The sequence below is a fragment of the Hippopotamus amphibius genome, chromosome 2, assembly GCF_030028045.1.
Source record: "Hippopotamus amphibius kiboko isolate mHipAmp2 chromosome 2, mHipAmp2.hap2, whole genome shotgun sequence".
NCBI lineage: Eukaryota > Metazoa > Chordata > Mammalia > Artiodactyla > Hippopotamidae > Hippopotamus > Hippopotamus amphibius.
The window spans coordinates 103,102,280-103,121,380 of record NC_080187.1 but is presented as its reverse complement, the minus strand read 5'-3'; the positions used below and the strand labels follow the sequence as shown (position 1 = coordinate 103,121,380).

Genomic DNA, 19,101 nt, shown 5'->3' with positions numbered 1-19,101 from the left:
CCCTGTTTCCATAATCTGGCAGAAAAACTCTCAGAACTCAAGGAAGTGCTATACTCGTGGTTACAGTTCTTTTATAAAGGACACAACTCAGGAACAGCCAAATGAAAGGTTGCTCAGGGCAATGTCTGGGATGCTCTCAGACACAGAGCTCCTCAGCTTTATCCCCACAGAGTCAGGGCACCTCACTCTCCTGGCACAGTGATGTGTTCACCAACCAGGAAGAGCCTTAGTATGCAGAGCTTTTGTTGGGGTGTCATTGAGTAGACACAATTGGTTGGCCATGGGATTGTACTCAGTCTACAGCCCCCACCGCCTCCCTGGAGGTCCAGTGGTTGGAAGTTCCAACCCTCTGGCCACAAGCCTGCTCTTTCTGCTGACCATCTTCCATCCTGAAGCTACCTGTGTACCCACCACAAGTTACTTCATTAATATAACAGAGGCACTTGTCACTCAGAAAATTTCAATGGTTTTTGAACCTCTGCACTAGGAACCAGGGACAAAGACCAGATATATTCTTTGTTATATCACAGAGCCCATCTTTGAGAAATCTGCTACTAGAACTGAGTAAGAGAACTCAGTCTTCTTATATTTCAGTACTGTGATATGTAAGGCATGCTGACTGCCATGTTTCCCACTAGGAAAACAGAAGCCAATGTGTAGAGAAAAAGGAGAAATGAATAAGATGTACAGTGAGGAGAAGAGAGGAATGGAGAGTGAACCCTTAGAGACTGGAGTCCCCTTTCCAACTTTTTTCTGTCCTTGCTTTCTGTGACATGTCACATTATTTTTACCAAACCCTTTCCTTCTTCTGACTTCATCCAACTCCAGAAGAATTTCTCCAACTCCTGAGCATCTATGGGTAGAGTGAGTAAGTGAACATTTATACTTAAATGACATTGGGCCACAGGTGGGATTTATATTCTCTTACTTCGTATTGCTTAGGAGGTCCTTTCTGGACTTCCCTGGTGGTGCAGGGGACATGGGTTCAATCCCTGGGGCAGGAAGATCCCACGTGCCACAGAGCAACTAAGCCTGTGCGCCAGAAATACTGAGCCTGTGCTCTAGAGCCCCTGAGTCACAACTACTGAGCCTGCTCGCTGCAACTACTGAAGCACCTAGAACCCGTGCTCCACAACAAGAGAAGCCACTGCAATGAGAAGCCTGCGCACTGCAACGAAGAGTAGCCCCTGCTTGCCACAACTAGAGAAATCCCATGCACAGGAACAAAGACCCAACGCAGCCAATAAATAAATAAATTAATTAATTAATTTAAATAAAGGGAACTTTCCAGAAAGCTCAGTGAGAAGCGGAGGAGTGGTGGCTGCCTGAGCTGCGCACAGCAACTCTCTCCTTTCTGCTCCCCCAGACCAGCATCGGCCAGCTCACCAGCTGTAGAAAATGGTGAAAGAAACCACTTACTATGATGTTTTGGGGGCCAAACCCAACGCCACCCAAGAGGAACTGAAAAAGGCTTACAGGAAACTGGCCTTCAAGTATCACTCTGATAAGAATTCAAATGAAGGAGAGAAGTTTAAACAGATTTCTCAAGCTTATGATGTGCTCTCTGATGCAAAGAAAAGGGAATTACATGACAAAGAAGAACAGGCAATTAAAGAAGGTGGAGCAGGTGGCGGTTTTGGCTCCCCCATGCACATCTTTGATATGTTTTTTTGGAGGAGGAGGCAGGATGCAGAGAGAAAGGAGAGGTAAAAATGTTGTGCATCAACTCACGGTAACCTTAGAAGACATATAATGGTGCAACAAGGGAACTAGCTCTGCAAAAGAATGTGATTTGTGACAAATGTGAAGGCCAAGGTCGTCAGAAAGGAGCAGTAGAGTGCTGTCTCAATTGCCGAGGTACTGGAATGCAAATAAGAATTCATCAAACAGGACCTGGAATGGTTCAGCAAATTCAGTCTGTCTGCATGGAGTGCCACGGCCATGGGGAGTGGATCGGTCCTAAAGATAGATGTAAAAGCTGCAATGGAAGGAAGATAGTTCGAAAGAAGGAAATTCTAGAAGCTCATGTTGACAAAGGCATGAAAGATGGCCAGAAGATAACATTCCATGGTGAAGGAGACCAAGAACCAGGACTGGAGCCAGGAGATATTATCATTGTTTTAGATCAGAAGGACCATGCTATTTTTACTTGACGAGGATAAGACCCTTTCATGTGTATGGACATACAGCTGGTTGAAGCATTGTGTGACTTCCAAAAGCCCATATCTACCCTTGACAACCGAACCATAGTCATTACTTCTCATCCAGGTCAGATTGTCAAGCATGGAGATATCAAGTGTGTGCTACATGAAGGCATGCCCATTTATTGTAGACCACATAAAAAGGGTCGCCTAATCATTGAATTTAAGGTAAAAATGGCTTTCTTTCCCCTGATAAACTCTCTTTGCTGGAAAAACTCCTACCTGAGAGGAAGGAAATAGAAGAGACTGATGAAATGGACCAGGTAGAACTAGATATGGACTTTGATCCAGATCCGGAAAGATGGCACCATTACAGTAGAGAAGCATTTGAGGGTGATGAACTGATATCATCCTCGGGGTGGTGTTCAGTGTCAGACCTCCTAATGGGGTGAGTGAATAATACTCACTGCTGGCATTTTATTTGCTGTAGTGATTGAGTGAAGGACTATAATCATGCTGTGCTCACTACTTGCTATTGTTTTGTTTTAATGTTCAATTATAGTAGTGTTTGAAAAGTTAAATGAAGAATAAACTTGACCATAAAAGAAAAAAAAAGAAGGTCCTTTCTTTGCCTGTGCAAATGTCCACATTGTTACTCTTCGGAATGAGCAGGTATCAGTGTTTGGGGAGAGTTGTCCACCCATGGTCAGATAGTTCCTTCCACACTCTGGAGCAGGTCTCTGGCAGTAAGAACATCTCTCTTTCTAAGATGCTTCTGCAGCAGCTACAACAGAGTTGGAACTAGCACCCCAACTCTGGGTTTTGCTCCTGCTGACCTTCCCCTGTTGCCCCGGATACATCCAAGTTCCTAGTGCGGTGCCGCAGTTGTCACTTGGGAACCTTAAGTGTGGAAAACATTCAAGCTCTTAAGGATACTAGAGAATGTATTATTTGACTCTGGGCTTTGCACTTCCTCGTAAAGGGTCCGTGAGAGTATTATCAGTGTGTGGAACGTACTTGTTTTGCCCCAGGGCTTTTGCATGTGCCCGTGTCTCTGCCTGGAATGCTCCTCCCACATCTGTCTGCGGGGCTTGTGTCCTCAGTGCTCTCAGCTCCATCCTACATTTTGCTTAAGTGCTAACACCTTAGTGATTCCTCCCTGACTCCCGGTCAGGCTGGCTCCCACTTATCATTCTCTGTCCCTTTATCCTGCCTACCTAACTTTTTAGCACTTACTCAACGTCTGACATATTGAACTTTTATTTGTTCACTTGCTTATTGTCTGTCTGCTCCTTGAGAATGTAAAATTTTATGAAAGAGGGACTCTGTCTATTTTGTTCATTGTTTTATCCCAGTATCCAGAGGACTGCCAGATGCATTGTAGGGGGTAACAAAAACTTCTTGAATAAAAAGAGAAATGAAGAAATGCTTCTGCAGCTCAGCATCTTTTGAACACCCTTCCTACAGCTGGGGGAACTTCCTGCCTTGGGAATCTTGTCTCCTCAAGAGGGCAAGTCAGACACAGTATTGGCTTTCCAGTCCTCCCTCATAGCTGGGGCAGTGACCAGATGTACCCACACAATATTCTGAATCAGAAGAGTATGTATCAGAAGGAGCACGTGTGTGTGTGTGTGTGTGTGTGTGTGTGTGTGTGTGTGTGTGTTGGATGTAAGCAACAGTGGTGGATGTCCTAGCAGCAAAAGCCCAGTATCAGTGGTGTGAGATGCAGCCTCTCTGCCTAGGGGCGTCAGGCAGGGAATTTTTCTACAGAGTCGTCTATTTGTGTTTGGAGGTTGTACCTCACTGCATAGCCTCCAGGTTTTACTCTCTCCCCCTCTCAAAGAGTTTGTGAGCTTACAGTTACTTTTTTTTCTATTTAAATTGGAGTTTGCGTTCTGTTGTCTGCAACTGAGAATCCTAACTGATTCACAGCTGGTTTGAATCTGGATAATATATCCAGAAGTCTACAGTTTTTAAAAGCAAATTAGCAGTTTATAAGCTGGAATACTCTTTGGGTAGACCCCAGTGTTCATCTGGTCAAGTAATTTTTGATCTATTTTTTTGCATAGAGTTATATTTTCAAGTGAAATTTTACAAGATGATGAGCACCTGATATGTAAAACAGGTAAAATGGAAGCTGCTCTGATTGAAGGGTGGTAGGTGTAAAAATCCTTAACCCCGTCCTTCGTGAGTCCTTGAGACACCACAGGGCATGAGGATTCACTGACAATATAACTACCTCATTTTCTAGAAGAGGAAATAGGTGCACGGTAAAGTGTAAAAGACACACCATTAGTGAGAGAACAGTAGCTAGAATCTCGGTATTTCTACACCAGTTTAGAGTTTTTGCACTACATTACACTGTAACCTCAAAATAAAAAAGAAAAATCATCATTTTCTTTAAAAGTTTTCTTCTGGACATAGTTCGAGAAGCAATATTTAAATCTAGGTTCTACAATTGAAAAGTTTTAACAGACTCAATTCAAAACTTATTTCTAGGGGGGCTTCCTAGGTGGCACAGTGGTTAAGAATCCACCTGCCAATGCAGGGGACACGGGTTCCATCCCTGCTCCAGGAAGATCCCACATGCCACAGAGCAACGAAGCCCGTGTGCCACAACTATTGAGCCTGCGCTTTAGAGCCCGGGAGCCACAACTATTGAGCCCATGTGCCGCAACTACTGAAGCCCATGCCCCTAGAGCCCATGCTTCACAACAAGAGAAGCCACGGCACTGAAGAGCCTGCGCACCACAGCAAAGAGTAGCCCCCACTCACCACAACTAAAGAAAGCCCGCGCTCAGCAAAAGGAGACCCAACACAGCCAATGAAACAAACAAACAAACAAACAAACAAACTTATTTCCAATAGCGAATTTTAGAGTATTTTAAAAATTAACATTTTTTTGTGTGGCTTTTAATTTAAAGATGGACATCATCTCATAAAACTTTTGCTTAAGATAAAACTCTGTTTCAAGATTTCTAGCCTGGATATGGTAATCTAAGTCCTATACATTATACTTTTAACATTCAAATACATTGAAAGAACAAGTCAAAATAATATTAACACATATGTTAAATCTGTCTAGATACATTTATCCTTTTAAAAGTCTAATAAAATCAAATCAGTGAGACAGACATATGTTTTCCTATTTTGTCTGAGTGTGTGCATGTCGGCACGTGTGTTTTCTATGGCTGTGCAGATGTAGCAAAACAAACTCTTTCAATTAGTGAAATGAGTCCCTTCATTTATAAGGCAAATTCAATTAGACTGATATTAAGTAGGGGACCCATTTGAGTTTGACCTAAATTTTTGGAACCTGAAACAACAAACCATTACATAGAAAATACCATTAAGTTCCCAGTTCTTATAATCACAGTTCAAGCCATTGATACTTTTATTTGCTGTGGTTACCTGTCTCAGTCTGAGCTCTTATGGAGAAACCAAAATTTGCAGCAACTCATTATTGCCAACATCCTTGATTCTTTCTTTTATTTCTCTTCTGCGAATGATGATGATGATTAGTGCTCGGTGATTTGGAAGTCTGTTTTTTATGACTCAGCCTCCAAAGAGCTATAATTTCCCATAAAGTTGCTGTCTGCACTAGGACCACAAAGCAGCTCCTCCCTTCTATCATGATTTCTTTAACCGACTATTCCCTTTATAACCATTAAAATTTTGTTAAAGCTGTATCTTACTTGAGAATTCTTACTTTAAAATTTTTAGGGGCTCTTGGTAAGTGAATAGAAGAAGTTATCCTCGAGTGAATTTACATTTCATTTAGTTCCAAAAGAGAAATGAGGAGTTTATCAGGGATTTAGGACAATTTCACGACCAGTACATCATCAACTTTCTTGTTCGAGGGAAGAAATCAGATAAGTGACAAAATAGGCTCAATACATGGCATCCCAAACCGCTCCTGGTGTTCCCAGGTCAAAATACCTCCCTGGCACCAGCGCTGTCCACACCGGTCCCTCCCAAGGGCCCTGTGGTTGACACCATTGGGTCCCAGGGCAGTGCTAGCACTGGATATGTGGATTTCTCAAAGACCAAAGCTCTGCTGTGTTCCAGCTCTCACGTTCTGTTCAGAATTCTCCCTTTCCCTGGAAAGCCAAAATTTTCAGTAGATCTGATAGGGAATAACTGACAAGATAAAATCTCTCTCAGGAGGCTTCTCAATCCCTCATGTAAAGAGATCAGTATTTCTTGGGTTAATAATTTTGACATCTATGACAAAATAACCAAGGACCACTATATTAAAACAGCAGTTACGTGCCATTTGTATTGAACCAATTACTATGAAGGCCTATCGCACCATCATTGACCTTTCAGTTCGTTGTTTATCCAACTATAAAATGGCTTTCACTCTGCGATGTTTTCATATTTAAAAGTTGTAAGGCTATATAAGCATTCATTCAGCCATTTTTTCCAACATGTAGTCATTGATTTGTAATTTGTGCTAGGTATACCATTCAATGAGATTGAACCCTCCATCCTTGCCCAAATGTATTTAATATTGATCTACATAAAAATTTGTCTCCTGCCATGAATGCTAAATACAGTTTTAAAAATGTCACCAAGCCCTAGTCCATACTCAGATATTTTTCAAGGTTAAGCAGGTTGCTTGATCTTTTCCCCCGTATCTTGGAAAAGCTTGTAGAAAAGGTTGCCTTAGACAAGGCCAGAGGGGCCCCTGACCTGGGTTCACCCTTTAGAGAATCCTGTACATCATAAACACAGCTCAGTTCCAAGGAAACGCTTTTCCACTTTTCTTGCCCTGTATCCATGAAACAAAAGGCTCCAGTGTCCTAATGCCATGAAGGCTTGTGGATTTCGTCACTGCCAATGTCAGAGATGGACACTGCTTTGGAAGCGTGGGAAAAAAAATACTTAGGTGGAACAAAAGAAATGAATTTACAAATCCTTTCTATCAGATTAACATTAATACATTTTCTCAAGTCATAAAGTATTTGTTTCCCAATAGTGCTGAGTGTCTGTATTCTTTTCCCCTGTTGCTAAGGACTGAACAAATTCATATGTTGAAGCCCTACCCCGCAATGTGACTGTATTGGAGATGGGGCGTTTAAGGAGCTCAGGTTAAATAAGGTCACATGGGTGGGCCCTGATCTGATAGGACTCTAGCCTCCTTATAAGAAGAGATGCAAAGAAAATAAAAAAATAAAAAAAATAAAGAAGAGATACTACAGTGGTCTCCCTCTTTAGCTCTCCCCCAACCCACATGGGCTCAGAGGAAAGACCATGTGAGAACTGCAGCAAGAAGACAAAACTCTCTATCTCACTTACATTTGGAATCTAAAAATGCCAACTCATAGAACCGGATGGGTTGCCAGGAGCTGGGGGTTGGCTGGGGGTGGGGGTGGGGTGAGAAAACAGCAAGATGTTGGTCAAAAGTTACAAACTTTGGTTAACGATAGTTAATCATACAGTATTGTATACTTGAAAGTTTCTAAGAAAGTAGATCTTGCATTCTCACCACAAAAAAATTTTAAAAAAAGGTAAGTATGTGAGGTGGTGGATGTATTTATTATCTTAATTGTAGTTTGACTGTGGTAATCATTTGACAATATATATGTATATCAAATCATAATGTTGTATGCTTTTAAAAAGAAACACTTTGTACAATCTAAATACATACAATTTTTATTTGTCAGTTATATCTCAATAAAGCTAGGAAAAAAAATGGGGAAAAAAAAGGCATCTGTCAGCAGCTGGGAAGGGTCCTCTCCAGAAACCAAACATGGCTGGATGTTGATCTGGAACTTCCAGCTTCCAGACCTGTGAGAAGTAGAATTCTATGGTTTAAACCTCCCAGCCTGTGTTTTGTTACAGTGGCCTGAGCAGACTAATACGCGTGTGTTCTAATTCTTGGATCTGGAGGTGGTCATAAATTAGTGAGGTATGCCCAGCAATTGTACACAGTGTCTGAGTAGCATTTTGCAATGTTAAGTAATTCATAGTGCTTAAAAAATGTGTACGTATATATATAAGCCTAGATGAAATGTGAAGCATGACATCAATTCTTTTTTACTTAGTTTTATTGAGGTGTAATGGATAAATACAATTGCATATGTTCGAAGTGTGCAATGTGATGATTTGATCTATGTTTACATTGTGAAATGATTACTACAGCCAAGGTAATTAACACATCCATCACCTCACATAGTTTCCTTATTTTTTTACTTCTTTGACGAGCATGCTTGACATTTACTCTCTTAGCAGATTTCAAAAATATAATGCGGTACTATTAACTATAATCACCATGCTGTACATTAGATCCTCAGAACTTATAACTGAAAGTTTGTCCCCTTTGACGTCTGTCTGTCAATTTCTCTGAACCCCCAGCCCCTGGCAACCACCATTCTATTCTCTATTTCTATGAATTAGGTTTGCTTTCTGATTCTACACGTAAGTGATACCATACAGTGCTTATCTTTCTCATGACATTGATTCTTTACGTTGGCAGCTAGATGGACACTGAACATTTTGATTGTGAATGGTTTTATTTTTATAAAAATATTTAATGAGATCTAGTTACATTTTCAAAAATTAAATTGAAAATTCAGTTTATTTCTACCTTCTGATTTAAATTTTGATATTGATTATAATTTTCATCTTGCTATTTAGTTTTAATATATTATTTTAAGTGTTTTAGAGGAAAAATAAGAAACATGAAAAATAGTTTTACATTATTTACATTTTGAAATTTTTTACACTTTGAAAACAATGCTTTATTTTTCAATCCTTTAGACCAGGGGTCAGCAAACTATGACCTGTGGGTCGAATCTGGTCTTTGTTTTATACAAAGTTTTGCTGGGCTACATCCATGCTTGTAGTTTTATGTATTGTCTATGTCTATTTTCATGCTACAACATCAGACTTGAATAATTGCTATAGATACTGTATGACCACGAAGCCGAAAAGAATTACTGTCTGGCCCTTTAAAGATAAACTTCACTGATGTCTTCTTTAGATCACTGAGAATGTGTACAATTTGAATGATGATAAAAATAAAAAATACCAAAGTAGATCTTAAAATAGGATAAAAACTAAAAAGCAATAAAAGAGAGAAAATTTTCCAATTTGTGCTTCAAATTTAAATAACTGGAAGCCAGGAAAGTGAGCAGAGGTCTGTAGAGTATGCCCATGTAAGATTTGCAAGCAGGAAAGTCTTTATGTAAAGAAGATTTAATGAAAATAAGCAAGGAAATTTTTCTCATCAAATCCACAACTGGAACTGTTCAGATACAATGGCTGCTGTGTCAGATTCTCAACAAATAAAGCTGTAACCACTGATTAAAACAATGAAAATGAAAGAGAAAATTATTTCTATGAAATTCATAATTCAGAGACAGCAAATATAACTCTGACATGCTTGTTAGAAATTGAAGAAAACTACATTCATAAAACTGCAAATTGGGTAAGAAAGGCAAAACCTCTGGAACTTGACTCTGTTTATTGGATAATGATTCTGGAAAATGACTGTCATATCCTGACACGAAGGAGAATGTTTCTAGCAAAGCACAATCTGATTCAAATCAATGATTACAGTTTTCCATTAGATAAACATGGCAGAAAATTTATATTTCATTTTTCAAAAAGACTATTTTTTAGAGCAGCTCTAGGTTCACAGCAAAATTGAAGTACGGAGATTTCTTGTAGACCCCCTTGCCCTCACACATACACAGCCTCCCCATCATCAATGTCCCTCACCCGAGCGCTACATTTGTTATAAAGGATGAACCTACACTGACACATCATTACCGCCCAGAGTCCAGAGTTTATGTCAGGGTTTATGCTTGGTTTTGTACATTCTGTGAGTTTGGACTAATGTATAATGACACATATCCATCATCACTCTATCCTACAGAGTATCTTCACAGCTCTAAAAATCCTCTGTGCTGCACATATTTCACTTTGAGCTCAAATTCTTTCAAACTGGGAAAGAAGCTGTTGTATTCTAAATCCAAAGTATCCTGTTACTACTGTTAAGGTGTTTCTCAACCAATGTTCATAATTGGTTTTGGCCAATGAAGACACTAGTGACTGGACACACATTCTTGATTAAAAGAACATGAAATGTCATATGCACATAAAATTAGCAAATATGAGAACAACAACAAAAAAGACAATACATGACAGTTGATATTTTTTAACAATGAAGTAAATATAGAACAGGATACACAACATTGTTATAATATTCTTAAAAGAACGTTAAAAGATGATGCCATGTGTCCAATATAAGCACAATGATGCTTATTGCAGCTCTAACTTCTTTCAGCTTTAGGAAGGTGTAGTTAACAAATAAAATTGTAAACTATTTAAAGTCTACATCATGATGATTTATGTATATATTGCAAAGGAATTCCTCCCATCTAGTTAATTGGCACATCCATCAACTCACATAGTTATACATATACATTTTTAAACATCTAAATTCTACTCTGTTAACAAATGTCAATTATACGATACAGTGTTATCAACTATAGTCACATGTTATATATTGGATCCTCAGACTTTATTCATTTTATAGCTGAACATCTGTACCATTTTGATTAACTTCTCCCTAATATTTCTACAAAACATGAAAACACAGAGATGTTTTGAATTTAGCAGAAATGATTTTCAAATTTGTTACTGGAATGGCTAAGTATGTCATATGAAAAATATGATTTCTCTTTTGGATGGAGGGTTCAAATTAGATCATGAACTTATTGGGTAAGAAAGTCAGAGAAGAAAACCCATAAAAAAGCAAATCTTACTCAGCTTAACTGAATTTCAAAAATTATGTTGAGAAGCTCCTCAAATAAAAGTCAAATTGTGACTTTTAGTGGAAAATAAATTACAAATTTAATTTTGATGTTAATAATTTTGTAGGTTAACAATGTTAGCAAAAGATAAGGACCAGTAACACAGACAAGATGTGCTCAGCTACTTCATTTTAAAAAGAATTAAAAAACTTAAAAACAAACAAACAATCCTTAGAGGGACTTCCCTGGTGGCACAGTGGTTAAAAATCCGCCTGCCAATGCAGGGGACGTGGGTTGAAGCCCTGGTCCGGGAAGATCCCACATGCCACAGAGCAACTAAGCCCATGTGCCACAACTACTGAGCCCACGTGCTGCAACTACTGAAGCCCGCACCCCTAGAGCCCGTGCTCCACAACAAGAGAAGCCACCACACTGAGAAGCTTGAGCACCGCAATGAAGATGGGCCCCTGCTCACTGCAATTGGAGAAAGCCTCCGTGCAGCAATGGAGACCCTAAGCAAAAAAACAAAAACAAAACAAAACAAGAAAACCTTAGAGAAAATGATTTTTCCAAATGGCAAGCAACTAATGTTAAATATGAAACAAATGTGACATTTCACTAAAATAAAAGGAAATTACAACAAGAAATGTAAAGATTTCCTGACCATGCAGAAAAAGATTCATGTATACAGATACTTCCAAAACTAATTTCTATAAAAAATATTTTCTCGCCGTTAGAAAGCAAGTTACGTTCTCAGCTGAAGAAAGATTAGAACAAACGGTGTCACATGCTGCTGTTTTCAGTTTCCTGGATCATATCCCAGCATCGATGATGATTTTAAAGAGAAGATTCTAAGAGATATTCTGTGACTCTTGATACTACTTTAAGATACTTTGAAAATCCAATAAGAGTGATAGACATTTGTGTCTTATAACTAAACTGTTTTGTCATGTTTTTGTGATAATAATTTATCAACCAGCATCCCTATTATAATGTTTGAACGTGATGTATTAATTTTCATATTTGCTTCTGAATCTAAGTTTTGCTTTAAATTTTAATGAAAAATTCCAGTTGTTGCTGTCACAGAACAAATGCTAATGAATAAAAAACGATTTAACAACTATAGGGACTCAAGAAAGGTCCTCTGATTTGGCTGTGATAGAGGCACCCACATGGAAACCATGACTAGAACAGCATGAGTGAATTTGCAGAAATTTTATGAGGTAAATATGCAACTTAAAAAATAAATGCTGATATTTTTGTGTCTTATGACTCACCTAAACATTGCTGGCTCACCAACCGAACACCCAGATATGCACAATAAAATGTATTCATTCATTTATTTATTTTTAAAAATTAATTTACTTTTTTATTAGAGAATAGTTGCTTTACAATGTTGTGTTAGTTTCTGCTGTACAGTGAAGTGAGTCAGCTACATGTATACATATTGCACGATAAAATTTAAATTCAGTTTTCTTTGAGATTTTGCCCAGTCTTATTATAAACCATGGTTTTACATGTAGTTTTTAATGTAGTTGTGAAGAAGATATACTTGTTTTCTACATTTGTGACTCTATTTCTGTTTTGTAAGTTCATTTGTACCATTTTTTTTAGATTCCGCATAGACTATACACCTGAAGCTAACACAACATTGTAAATCAACTATACTCCAATAAAAATTTATAAAAATTAAAAAAATAAAAGGAGATATACTTGTTAAAGTAGGAGAGTAGAAGATATTAAGTAATTTATTTAACTGCTGGTAAACTTGCTGTCAAACTCAAATATTTAGACACGTGATGTGTGAGCCCCCAAGGGTGCCCTCAGCAATCAGAGTTGGGGTGGCCCCGTTGGCCTCATTTAAGGCTTTATTATGAAGAACTTTGATGAGAGGAAACATGGCAGCTTGCTGATGACAGAAGCAGTGCCTTCTCCTGCTGTTCCTAGGAAGTGGGCTACTTTTCCACACCCAAGGATCTCACTATTTCCTTTCTACTCTAATGCCTTCTTCACTGAAAAAGGTTGTTTTGTTTTTTAAATTTTTATTGGAGTATAGTTGCTTTACAATGTTGTGTTAGTTTCTGCTGTACAGCAAAGTGATTCAGTTATACACACACATATATCCTCTCTTTCTTAGATTCTTTTCCCATATAGGCCGTTACGGAGTACTGAGTTGAGTTCCCTGTGCGATACAGTAGGTCCTTATGAGTTACCTATTTTATATGTAGTAGTGTGTATATGTCAATCCCAATCTCCCAATTTGTCCCTCCCCCCACTTACCCCCCGCAAGGGTTTTAGTTTTGAATGAATCCACCTCTGTAGAAATTCCAAAGAAATTTGCATGTGGGCTTTTCCTCCATGCTTCTCACCATCTAGGAGAATCAGCCCTCTGTCACCATCCAGACCTGTTAAATTTAACGATTCATTGAAACGAAGGCTATGCTGTTATATTTAAGCTGCTATTCCATATCTTATATGCCAAAGTTGTTAAAAATAACAAAGGACTATTATCTTAAATGTGGGAAACCAAATCATTTTTTAAAATGTGATTCATTCCACGAGCTTGGACCTTTTAATTCCATGTGGTAAGTGGTATTCCATGGGAACTTTCTCAGCATGTGTCCAACGACGTAAACAAAAAGTTAAAATCCAGCTTACACTCTCTCTGGCATTCATTAGCATAGCAAAGGAAGCAGGAACTAACCACATTTTACATAAAGAGACCTTAGCAATCTGCGTCTGCTTTCATTACCATTATTCAATCTGTGGATGCCAACTATAGAAACGATTTATTTATAGGCCTATCACCAAAATGTGTTCTCCATTAATTCATATTTTTCTCAGCCTCACATTACTTCTTGAACCCATCCAGGTGGTTTTTAAATGCTGAGGGTAATTTGAAACCGAGCAAAGTTACCCTCCCCCCCGTTTTTCAGGGCTTATGAGTAATTGAATGGAAAGTCCTTACGGATCATTTGATATTTTGTCCATTCTTTGCCTTTAATTAACCTGAAGAATACCTCAAATGTGAGCTTGGCCTGGAGAGTTAAAATTCACATTGGGAAGGGGCTAAACCTTGAATGTCTTGCCAAAGATATTTAGAAATGTATTTCTCACAAGATTAAAGCTGCAAATCCAGAGTAACTGCAGTTTGTTCCAACAATACAGTTCAGTGAAACTGTTATATTGAACATTTCCTTCTATATGACAGCCATTAAAATAGAAAAGACCTCATCTAAAGCCTCGTAAAGTGATGTTTCCTCCATACGATATTTTTCCTGTATGTAATGTTCAAAAAGGGCCCATGCCCTGGAAAACATTACAAAGGGCTTTCCTTGTAGAGTCTGTGCTCGTTGTTAAGTTTATTTTGGGTTGTCCTTTTGGTTAGCATTTCATAGCTCTTCACAGATTTAGTCAATATATAATGGAGGAAAAAGCCCCATGGTTTGCCTTTTAATTCTATTAATAGGAAGGAGCAGGAGAAAGTTGACATTCCTGGATTGGAGATTCTTAAGCACATTCTTGGGTTCTGATAAAGCTTGTAACCTCTTCCATTTTTTTCCCTGGAAATGTGTTGCCTGTGCTGTTCTCTGCAACTCATGGAATGTTTGGAAACGACCTGATCATCAGAAAATCTTGTTTGTAAATAAAAAAAGTGAACCCCCCCCCCCTTCTGGAGAGTAACTTTTACCCCACGTTGTATTTCCATATTGCATTATTCAGGCAAAGACTCCATTTATAAAAGATCACTGACTGGTATTGCTATGGTATGATTTATCAACATATGTTATTTTTCAGCCTAGCAAATCATCCATTAGATGATGAAAACATTTTTCTACATCAGCATAGACCTTTGAGCTTTCTATTAACAGAATATACATATACTATAGTATATGTACGTATTATATACAGCAAAATTGTGCAGACATAACCTGTCCTCTATTGCTGTATTATTATGTGGTTTGTTTTAAGCTGATGTTAACCCAAAAGTACTTATTTACTTGGAAACATGTTTTGAGTGCCTACTATGTGCTATGCTAATTACAAAGCATAAGAGTGATACTATCCTCACCTGCCTGAGTATTTGGACAGTTAACAGGGGCTTGCAATAGAACCTGAAGAGGGTTGACATCAGTGGAGGCACAGGTTACTATGGGGACAGACAGCAGGGTGGTCTGACCTACCTTCTGGGTGGTGGGTGTGACGGGTGGCCTTGAATCTAACACTTGAAGGATGGTAGGGACAAGCTAAGGGAGGGCATGGGTTGAAGATTGGGAAGAGTCTCAGACAGAGGGAACAGCACTTGCAAAGGCTCAGAGGCCAGAGAGAATGTTCAAGGAACCAAAGATTTGAGGCCAGGTGTGAGGGGGAAAGGTGTGAGCATGATGTCAGCTTGCCTCTCTCTTCTCAGCATGTTTCAGGCAGAGCAAACGATCTTTACTCTTGGCTAAAGTGAACCATCGTAAGAAGGTACATCTGCTAAGCCAATTACAGATTTTGAATTTAACTGCATCTCTGCACATACAAATTGTTTGTATATAAAACCTTGCCAGGCCTGAAATTTAGACTTGCTCAGGGCAAGAAGAGATTTTTCAGGGGTTTTAATCGATAATCTGGGTGCCAAAAGGAGTTTGCTCCGGCTAAAGGTTGTACTATTGAGTCTGTGTGGGGGGTATATGGGCCTGGATGTACATTTAGAAATGAAAAACGTCCCTTCAGGTAACATCTCCAAGTCTGCCGCAGAATGCTTGTGTTCGCCTCCAGGCAGGGAGGGCAAGCAACGCCCTGGGCTCTCTGCTGACCTCAGTCCCTCCTGCCGGGTGAGAGGGCTCCCATCGGTGGCTTCCTTATGAGGAGGGGTGGGGGGGTCATCCAGACATGCAGGGCTTCCTTGCTCCCCTGGAAGCAGTGAGACAGAGAATGGAATCCATGCAGATCCCTGCATGCAGGTTTTATTTTTTTCCCTTTCCTTTTAATTATTTGTTATTTTTTCAAAGTTAGTTATTTTTATTATGAAGGTTTTTTCTTTTTTTTCCAAATTTATTTATTTATTTACTTACTTATTGGCTGTGTTGGGTGTTTGTTGCTGTGCACAGTCTTTCTCTAGTTGCGGTGAGTGGGGGCTATTCTTTGTTTCAGTGCACGGGCTTCTCATTGCAGTGGCTTCTTTTGTTGTGTAGCACAGGTTCTAGGTGCACGGGCTTCAGTAGTTGTGGCACGTGGGCTCAATAGTTGTGGTGCACAGGCTTAGTTGCTCCATGGCTTGTGGGATCTTCCGGGACCAGGACTTGAACATGGGGCCCCTGCATTGGCAGGTGGATTCTTAACCACTGTGCCACCAGGGAAGCCCCGAAGCTTTTTTTTCTTCAAAACTGACTGTGATCTAAAAAGGTGATACAAATTAACTTATTTACAAAACACAAACAGACTTACAGACTTCAGAAACAAACTTACGGTTACCAAATGGGAAAGGTGGGGAGGAGGGGATAAATTGGGAGGTAGGGATTAACATATAGAGAGTACTACTACACATAAAATAGATAATCAACAAGGACCTACTGTATAGCACAGGGAACTCTATTCAGTATTCTGTAATAACGTCTATGGGAAAGAGTCTGAAAAAGAATGGATACATGTATATGTATAACTAAATCACTTTGCTATACACCTGAAACTAACACAGCACTGTAAATCAACTATACCCCAATATAAAATAGAAATTAAGTTAAAAAAATGACCTGTGATCATTTTTACCGGATGTCCCCTGTTGACATCATCTTTTTTTTTTTAAGGTTCTCATCACAAGAGAAAAAAATTGTAACTCTGCATGGTGATGGATGTTAACTGGGCTTATGGTGGTGACCATTTCACAATGTGTACAAATATTGAATCATTCTGTTGTGCACCTGAAACTAATATAATGTTATGTGTCAATTATGCCTCAATAAAAATATTAACAGTGATAAAAGCAAATGCTTTCCAAGTTTAAACAGTACAGAAAATGATAAACAGGAAACAAAAAGCCATATTCTTTTAAATATTCCCCGTCTTTCTTTCTGTAGTCACCACCGTTAACAACTTTTTTTGTGTATATACTTTCAGAACTTGTTGCTTTCTATGTCCAGGTAGTTCTGTGGTGGATACAGTGATGTCCCCTGATGTCCCCATCAGGGCTGAAGGACTTATTCCCTCATTTGTCGGTGAAGGGGATGGCTTCTGGCAGACAGAGAGCAGATTGGTGGTTGCCAGAGGTGGGGCTGGGGGCTGGAGAGTCAGGAAAATAGGTGAAGGGGGTCAAAATGTACAAGCTTCCAGCCGTAAGATAAATTAGTCCTGGGGGTGTCATGTACAGCTTGGTGACTATGGTTAACAATACTGTATTGTAGATTTGAAAGTGGCTGAACAGTAGATCTTAAAATCTCTCATCACAAGATAAAACATTTGTAACTATGTGAGGTGGTGGTTGTTAACTAGACTTAGGGTGGCCACCATTTGGCAATATATACATATAGCAAATCATGTTGTACATGAAGCTAATACAGTTATATGTCAACTATATCTCAGTGAAACTGGAAAAAATAAAGAAATGAACAGTACGATGGAAGGAATCAGAAATGAAATTTTAGAGCTTGTATTTTTTCTTTTAAGTTAAATGACTCAGAATGGATATGATATCAGCAATTTGATAAACTGCAGTTTGGGGATGCTGGCTGGCTGGATTTCCAGGGAAGCTGACTCTAAACAGAGAGCAGCCTGCAGGGTATTTATTAAAGTGCACCCTTGCCTCCAGGAAGAGGGGAAGGAAATAGAAATGAGAGAGGAGAAAGTTGGGCTGCAGGGAAGTTCAAATAAAAGACCTCAGCCCATCCCATGGGGAGCCCTGCAGTACCCCACCGGGGTTGTCCCATGAGACCCGACCCTCACATCCTGGCATCAGATGGATGCAGACTCTCTGGGAAGGGAACATGAACTCAGGAGAGCTGTCACCTCTTTCTTTTAAGAGCAGAGAAGGAGAGAGGTCCTTGCCACTCTGGGAAAGAGCCCCAGAGGTGGCAGCAGGATGGCAGTGCTATGGTGTCCACAGTGGGGGTGTCACTTAGGGCAGTGGCATTGGAAATACCATGACAGAAAAGGCTGGCAAGGCTCCCTGAGGGCAGCTGCTGGTGACTGTGGCCCAGCAAGGAGAGGCCGTGTGATCTGGCCCATCATGACCTGCAGGCCTTTCTCTCAGGGGGCTTGCCAGGAGCTTCTGCTGGCAGGCTGGGGTAGGGGAGAGCGGGGATGGGGGGGTGGATTAATAAGAACAGTAGCAAACAGACAACATCTGCTGAGGGGTTTCGCAAGCTGGCTTCAATAGGCATTAACTCAATCCTCGCACCAAGTTTCAGAATAATAATACTCTTATTATCATCATATCCCAGGTATGGAAAGCGAAGCACAAAGATGTTAAGAAGCTCATTCAAAGTCACAAAGCAAATGCACAGCAGGGGTGGGATTTGAACACCTGAGAGCCCAGTGACTTTATGGAAAAAGTCACTCTGGAAGCCTCATCCTTTGTATGGTTGGAAGGGATGATGGTAAGAGAAACGACCGAAGATCACATTTTGATTGGAATATCATGTCTGGTCATTGGGAAAGCATTTATGGCATAAGGCTGAGAATTTTACTGGAAGAATTTACAAGGAAGCAAAGAAATGGAGAAGGGGCTTTCTTTGGGAAAGCCCATGCTTTTCCTTTTATCGTGTAATTTGTGCTGTGTGGATCTCAGAATGCATTCCAAGTCGTTTTGGATTTAGGGGCTGACTTTGTCAGTGGGAATCATGTGCAAGGTCTGATGTGAGGGTCCTCTTGCCTTCAAATGTTTTTACCCCTACCTGACAGTGCCTGAAATTCCAGTATTAGATACTCGTTCCTTTGAACGTTGAAGAGTTTTTATTTTACAGGTTACTCTCTTAAAATATACACGTCCCTTTTGAAGGAAATATTTAAATCCCTTGAAGGGATGGCAAATACGTGTCACTGCATCCTGAAAATGTTTCCAGAGTATGGAAGGTTAAGGAGAGCAGGAAAGGGAACAGAAATACGGAAAAGGGTTTCTCTGAGAGAGTGTCAGTGAAAAATTGCCTCTTCAGGTTCCTGAATTTATACGCAGTTGCCTGACAACATATTGACAGAGAATTGTGATCATGTAGGTA

General features: G+C 39.6%; 1 pseudogene; it reads left to right on the top strand.

The window, feature by feature from the left end:
• The first annotated feature begins 1,398 nt into the window (after nt 1-1,398).
• On the top strand, nt 1,399-2,585 carry LOC130846012 (dnaJ homolog subfamily A member 1-like; annotated as a pseudogene).
• The last annotated feature ends 16,516 nt before the right edge of the window (nt 2,586-19,101 follow it).